Source organism: Pinus tabuliformis, chromosome 1_1, assembly GCF_031772625.1.
Source record: "Pinus tabuliformis cultivar Carrire ecotype Pingquan chromosome 1_1, CPIR1, whole genome shotgun sequence".
NCBI lineage: Eukaryota > Viridiplantae > Streptophyta > Pinopsida > Pinales > Pinaceae > Pinus > Pinus tabuliformis.
In genome coordinates this window covers 308,166,745-308,174,549 of record NC_142297.1, presented here as the reverse complement: position 1 = coordinate 308,174,549, position 7,805 = coordinate 308,166,745, and the positions used below count along the sequence as shown (strand labels likewise).

At 38.5% G+C, this 7,805-nt stretch overlaps 1 pseudogene; it reads right to left on the bottom strand.

The window, feature by feature from the left end:
* Window positions 1-5,498: 5,498 nt before the first annotated feature.
* LOC149212778 (metacaspase-4 pseudogene) lies at window positions 5,499-6,659 on the bottom strand (annotated as a pseudogene).
* Between the last annotated feature and the right edge of the window lie 1,146 nt (window positions 6,660-7,805).

Genomic DNA, 7,805 nt, shown 5'->3' with positions numbered 1-7,805 from the left:
AAGATTTAGTGAGCGAAGTTTACTTCGGTACGAAATACTTGATCAATGTTGGTCAAGGTCATTAGAGAATATGGTATGGTATGGCTCTAAGAAGTACGTAATGTTGTTAATGGTGAATAGAGGGGAATACGTTGCTATTATGTAAGATATAGCCTAACACTAGCTTCAGGCTTTGTCACGACTTCGTTATCGTTATACTTGGTTGGAGAACAGTAGATCTCAATCATGCTTGGCAGTGGGAGCATTCACTTAACGAGTTTCAATAAATGGGGAAATGCAAAGGTTTTCCCATTCTATATACCCAATCTATAGAATATTGATGGATCATCTTAGTTCAAATATAGCGTTGCAATGATCACATCTTGCTACCATTTTTTGTCATTCACTTTAATGTGCAGACCTGAACAAGAATTCATTGATATATTAGTTTAATTGATATATTAGTTTAATGTGCAAACTTGAGCAAGAATTCAATGCTATATTGGTAAGTAAGTAGCTAATTTTTTCCATTCATTGTATTGGTATTGATGTTGTCTAACTATTATATGTTTTGGAATTACATTCTTTCCTCCCCACAATGATCACATCTTACTACCATTTCCTGCCTCAATTTAATGTACAAACCTGAGCAAGAATTCATTGCTATATCAATTTAATGTGCAGACTTGAGCAAGAATTCATTGCTATATTGGTTTAATGTGAGGACTTGAGCACGAATTCAGTGCTATATCAATTTAATGTGCAGACTTGAGCAAGAATTCATTGCTATATTAGTTTAATGTGAGGACTTGAGCAAGAATTCAGTGCTATATTTGTAAGCAACTAATTTTTTCAATTCATTGTTTTGGTATTGACATTGTCTAACTATTATAAGTTTTAGAATTACATTATTTCATTGCAAGTGTCTTGGGTTGTGGACACCAAGACACCTTTAATTCTTGTTGCTTACCAAGTTTATTCCCAAGAGAGTATATGCATTTGAATGATTTGAAACTTAATAGGGCAGGTAGGACAATCCCAATGTCCAATAGGCTAAATTATCTTGTGAGACTCCATAGGGCCACTCACTATTAAACTATCAACTTCTTGTAAAGTTAAATTAATATATTACATATTGTTAGATACAATAATTTATATAAATGACACAACATATCACATTTTTCTCATCTATATTATTTTTCTCTATACTACTACCTTACTGCTTTTCCTTTGCAACATATAATGAAATTATTAGTTAATAATATAATCAACCAACCATATTTACAATATATAATTTAACCTATATTTCACACTATACATGATCATATTGTACATTAAATAGCAATATTCACAAATTAATTGAATTCACCATGTTCATAGAATTTGTTTTCCCTGTTCTGTGCAGAAAATGTTGGACGAATAGAATGAGTTGTGCTACTCATAAAATTTAAAAAATGACTAAACGATATGAATGTTAGGCTTCTACCATAAAGTCACTGGAGTTTGTGCAGTAACCACATTTCTTTAGTATGAATGAGAAAGCCAAAGGAAATATATTATCCCATACGAAAATTCATTTATCTATATTAATAACACAATTTTTAGAGAAATATTATTGTCATTGAAAATATTATTTTCAATATTAATAATAAAACACAAATTTCAAATCCATCAATAAAGTCCAGGATGTCTGGAAAAGGGTCATGAAAATTAAGTTTATTCGTATTATAAAAATATAGCCCTGGGTAAATAGATAGTTTAAATATTTTTGAGGGATTATTAATAAAGCTAATAAAAGCAAGTTGAAACCATATCGATGAGATAATTAGGTTTCAAATCAAAAATAGGAAGAGCGAAAAGGGACTCGGCTTTCAATTAAATTATGGAAATTTGCTCTTAAAAAACAAATGGAGGTGATGGCTATCGATTCGTGTACCAGTTACAACCTTACAGTAAATAAATTGTACAGGTTCGTTCAAAATAACATGTTGTGTTTCCCTTCGAACGGACTTGAGGAGCTCCACATACATTTTAGATTTGCATATTTGAGTGATTATTAAAATATAGTTGATATTTAGATTTTTTTTTTCAATTTTGTTAGTAAATATTCATTTATAATTTTTATGCCTTCACGGATAGTTGTAAAATATAATTTAAGGTTTTGCTTTGAACATTGTATACATCATTGACATGGTTATTTTTAGTGTCTTTTTAAGGGAAGAGCTTGATTAGTCATGTAAGAATTGAAATATGGTTATTAATATCTAGCTTAGCTTACGGTTTGTGTTACTAATTTTGGTTTGTGTTACTAATTTTGTTTAATAGGAATTGGTGAATTATATAAAATTTTGAAGATGGAGAGAGTTTTTTTTCTTTTTGTTTTGTAAGTTGAGTAGTTTTTTTTATTCATTCATTTCAAAAATCAAGTAGCTTAAAAATATAAGAAACTTTCTGTGGCCTCTATCTATCTAGTGGAAAACTAGGTCTGTTGGCTACCAAATCACATTGTAAGTCATCCAAAACATAAATAGTCTCATTATTTCGATCTAATTCTGATAAGACTTATAGTGTGTAAACCATCTAGTAGACATAAAACTAATAAAACTATAAACATAAATGCTACCCGAGATATACATCAAAATATAAGCCAAAAATAATCACACATGAAGTTCGAGAAATTAGTCATCTCACGATTCACCTTAGCTTGGAAGTTCATATTGAGGCAAACATGAAATAGGGCACTCAATGCGGCCAAGCCAGGTATTCTAGTGCTACAGCTAGAGTTTGGAGTTCTTTCTGCGACCAAGGCGGGCATTCTAGCGCTATAGCTCGAGTTCAATTAGCTGGAGTTCTTTATGTATGTCGCCGAAACTCACATTACGATGTGCCTTTTCATTCATGTTAAGAGAGGAAGTCATTTCTTTAAGCACAATACCTTTCATTAGCTAAAAAATATGAACAAACTGTTTATACAAAATGAGGCGGTGGTGTGTGTGAACCAGGATCGGGGATAAAATCACTCCAATCTTTTGTTAGTCTCGTCTCAAGTGTGGTTAGGTGTGAGAAAGCCAATGAAGGGTGGTCTAGTTTAGTTCATTATGGTGAAGACTCCTCCTGGTGGTGGTGGCTCTGGATGCACAAGTCGTGGTAGCAAGATTCAAGGTGGTAAGGGAAAGGAAACATGCTTGACCTCTAACAAGCCTCCATGCCAAAGATTTTGCAAAACATTGTCGAGGCTTATTGTGTTGGGACCCCAAGATAGGTGAAGAATCTGATTTCGACCTCACCAGGTGGAAATTAGATTCTTCACCCCACTTGGAGTCCCAACAGAATACGCCTCAACAATGTTTTGCAAAATCTCAGCATCCGTTTTAGCACGGAGGCTTGTCGAAGGTCAAGCATGTTTCCTTTCCCTTTGCCACCTTGAATCTTGCGACCATGACCTGTGCGTCGAGAGGCACCACCCACCTTGAATCTTGCGACCACGACTTGTGGGTCGAGAGGCACCACCAAGGGGAGGAGTCTTCGCCATAATGAATTAAACTAGACCACCCTTCATAGGCTTTCTCACACCTAACCACACTTAAGACCCAACCCACTATGTAGAGGTCGGAGGGAGAAGTGACTTAAGTGGACCTGGAATAACAACAATACATAAAACCACCTAGAAATTAAACTTAAACTTAATGAGAGGGAAAGTGAAGAGAGGTAGCATCGAACCACACTACCCTACACCATGAATCGGTCACCAGAGCCAATACTTAGAGAAAAACACGAGTGTGTGTTGGAATGATAATCTAAACTGTCATGGAGCGACAACAACCGTAGCATTCTGTTTCTAGAAAACCTCCATTGGAGTTCCCTGCGATGCGATCAAGTCGCAGATCGCATATCGCACATTCTCTTGTCACCCTTCGTTGCGTCCCTGTGTTGTCTGCGATGCGATATTTGCAATCGCAGATCGTAGATCGCAAACATTAAACTTCTGTGCGTTAAGCCCTTCACTCCTTGTCCGCGATGCGATGCGATTTGATCGCATATCGCAAATCGCAAGATTCAACGGTTATGGCAGTGGCGGCACATCTTTTCTCTTCCGCCGATGCGATGGTGCGATGTTGTGATAAGCCACCCATTAAAATCCGATAAGATATTTTCAGCCGTGAAGGACGAGAAATTAATTTATCCCCATGTGAAGTAATTAATGATATTTACCACAGTTGGTAAATATAGGTAAGATATTTTTGTTATCTTATTGTTTTAAAGTCATATATGTGAGAAGAATGTTAGAGTTTTTTTTGTAATTTTCTGAAACACACAACAGTGCTGATATAGTGAAATTAGTTTCTGGAACTGAAGCGTTCCTGTTGTAATCCCTCTGAGTAGAGGAAGACTATTTTGTAACAGTTTTTTTTTCTTCTTCCGTTATGATTAAGATCCTGTATTAAAAATATAGCGTTGTTCTCTGTGCAATTTTTTTGTGTTTGAAATTAACAGAAATTTCCATCAGTGTGATGCACCCTATGAATGAAAACTATGACCCCCTTGCACCCCTAATACCAGAGCCCATAGACACGGCCCCGTCGAGGTATCCAAAACCTTTGCTCGCCACAAGGTTTTCTAATGTAGTTCTAACTTGGAATGGTAAGACTCTAACTTGGAATGGCAAGACCCACATTCAACAAAACCCACATTTAGCATAGTAAACATACAAGATAGAAAATTACCAAAAAAAAGACGAATATCCACATAACATAGTCGAGAAAGCTCGAGCTTGTAATCCCATAAACTTTCCAATTAACCATGGCTTCTTTTCCCCTCCAAAAGCAAAGCGAATCACAAATTCCAGCCCCAACCCGTGGAATATGACAAGCATAGAAGCATACCAGATAGGCAACGGCGAGCAGAGACAGACCACTATCGAGTTTTCTCCCTGTGTTCCACGTGCCAGGAACCAGAAAACAATTGTTACAGGCCCCCTCTACCAGTTTGATGATCAGACAAATGTTTGCAAATAATCCTCCGCTCCCACCACCTGTACTTTTAATAGACTGCCTAACTGCATGTAGTGGATAAGATGTGATCTACCACCCTTCATATCATAAAGGAGGAGGAGCGTGTGAGGTTGTGGGAAACGCCGACCCGAACCATTAAACAATCATTCATGACGATGATCCCTAGGCAGATCTTTAGCTAGCTCGCACCGGGATCGGAGGAAAATGGAGAGACTTAAAGTATACAGTGAAATGTATTAATATAAATGACAACCGAGGATACAATTAATGATAAGAAATGCAGAAGACAGAAGTTTGGACCAAACACACGGGAGCTCACAGGTGCAGACCACCAAGAGCTCCCACCAGCAAAATGAGGAATTAAATAGATACATAGGCAAAAACAGATTCCTAATTAATAGGAACTGAATGTCAAATAAAGAGCAAATCATAACTATGTAACCTATTCTCCATTAATTTCTAACATCCCCCCTTAATGGAGAAAGGGATTTTTAAACACACCTAAAATGTCCCTAAACAAATCAAACTTCAGTCTTCCTAGTGGCTTAGTGAATTGTGGTTCCTGTGGGATTTGCATCAGCAGAAGTCTGGTCAGTTTGACAACCACTGACCAAAATTCCCATATCTGGAAGCCCTCTGTTGCCGGATCCAGCATAGACTTCTTGGGTACTTGAAACTTTCTCCTGCAATGCTGGTTTTACATACTCAGAACCCTCATCACTTCCATCCAACTTTTGCTTCAGAAATTGCTGAGCCAAATTTCCAATGGCCCCAAGGAGGCCACCATCATTATCACCAGATTGTAGTTTGGTCAGAAGAACCTTAACAAACTTCTTCACCTTGGGGCTTGCATCATCTCCAAATATGTCAAAAAGAGCTGGCCTAATTTTCCCAACATCAATGTCATGTCGACCAGTTTTCTCATTTAGAATTTCTATCAAGGTAGACAGAGGAAGAGAGCGGTTTTTAGCATGTCCTCTCCCGCGGTATTCTATCTCTTGTGTTTCTCCTTCATCAAATTCATGTCTATCCTTGTGTTCATGATGGGAAGGTAAATGAATACCTCGAGACTCAAAGGCATCATGGACATTCTCAGATAAAAGGTCTCTGAAGCCAAATCTACTGTGTTTCTTCTGCTCAGGCTGCTCATCCCCATCTTTGGTACTCTCTCCAATTTGCTCCTTTGCCCTCTCAATCAAGCCCCCACTATGACAGGAATATGAAACTATCGTGCACAAACAGTCCCTTGGGACCTTATCAATAAAATCGCGAAAGTCATCATCTGTTATGATATTCATGTCACAGGGCACAATGCATTCGTCATAGCCGGTATCATCTTGGTCCCCTGTTTCAGCAGGCAGGCGAGTGCCATGGCCACTGTAGTGAAAGAAGATTATGTCTCCTGGCCGAGCGCCCTCGACCAGTGTTTTCCAGGCCCTCCTGATGTTGACTCCCGTGGGCTGAGGGTAGCTGTCATCGGTGTCTATGAGTACTCTTATGTTCTCCTCCTCGAACCCGTAGCGCTCCAAGAGACATTTGTACATTCTGTTCACATCGTTCACGCACCCCTTCAGCTCCGCCTTGGTTCCTGGATAATTGCATCCCACCAGCACTGCTTTCTTAGTCATTGTTACTGTTCGGATCCACTCTCGGGCCCTTTGAATGGTGTCGGAGTCGATCTTCATTTTCTTCGGGTTTAGGGGCCGGGATAGCAATTGAAACGGAAGCATTCGGGTGTGAAGCGCTCCAATTACCTTCTCAGCAGGTACCATTGATGATGGATACCTGCTGTCCCGTAACAGATTTTCAGCAGACTTATTTGACGTCATCAAGGCTTGCTGAGGCATACTTTTCACATCCAACTTGTAGAGTCCTCCTATGCGAATACCTGTAGCAATGGGCTTCATTTGATCCAACAAATCCTTAATAATGCAATAAGATTTAAAAAATTCTACCTTGAGGTCCTGATATGTAATCTTGGACACAGAAATCAGGTTCTTCTTAATGCCAGGAACATACCACACATCAAATATATTCCTGATCTTACCATCAGGCAGAGTAACAAGGACATCTCCATGTCCCTTGATCTCGTACCCACTATTATCTCCAAGATAGACTTTTACTCCAGTGTTGGATTCTTTAAAATTTCTGAACCATTTCTTTTTACCTGACATATGCGAGGAGGCTCCAGAATCCACGATCAAAATATCTGATTCATCCTCCTCAGTAGCAGTGTCACCCTCGGCCATAAATAGTCTAACATCCAGATTTTGATCTGGGTCTGTATCTGCATCTGCATCTGCCAAATGACCTCCATGCCTTTTCTGATTGTACCTCTCTTGATTTGCCTTCTTCTTGCGACAAAATTTAGCAATATGGCCTATCTTACCACAATAAAAACATTCAGGAGCAGAGTCATTTCTATACAAGGTCATACCTTGTGGTGTCATTTCTGATGTGTTGCCCCTCCTCTGGTCAGCCATCGCTATCCCTTTTGGCTTGAACTTTGTTATCAATGCAAGATCTGGATCTTGAGGCTTGAGAGACGACCTCCTTTCCTCTTCATGTAGCAAAATTCCAGTAAGCTCTTCAAAACTTGGAGGCTTTTCCCTTGCATTCAATCCAGTTATAAACATCTGATAGTCATCTGTCATACCGTTCATGGTGATTGTCACCAGATCATCATTTGCCACGGTTTGACCGATATCAGATAGTTTATCTTTAACTTCCTTTATCTGAGATAAGAATGATGAAACAGACTCATTCTCCTCCATCTTGATTGAGAGGATCTTCTTCCTGAGGAACAAGGTTCGG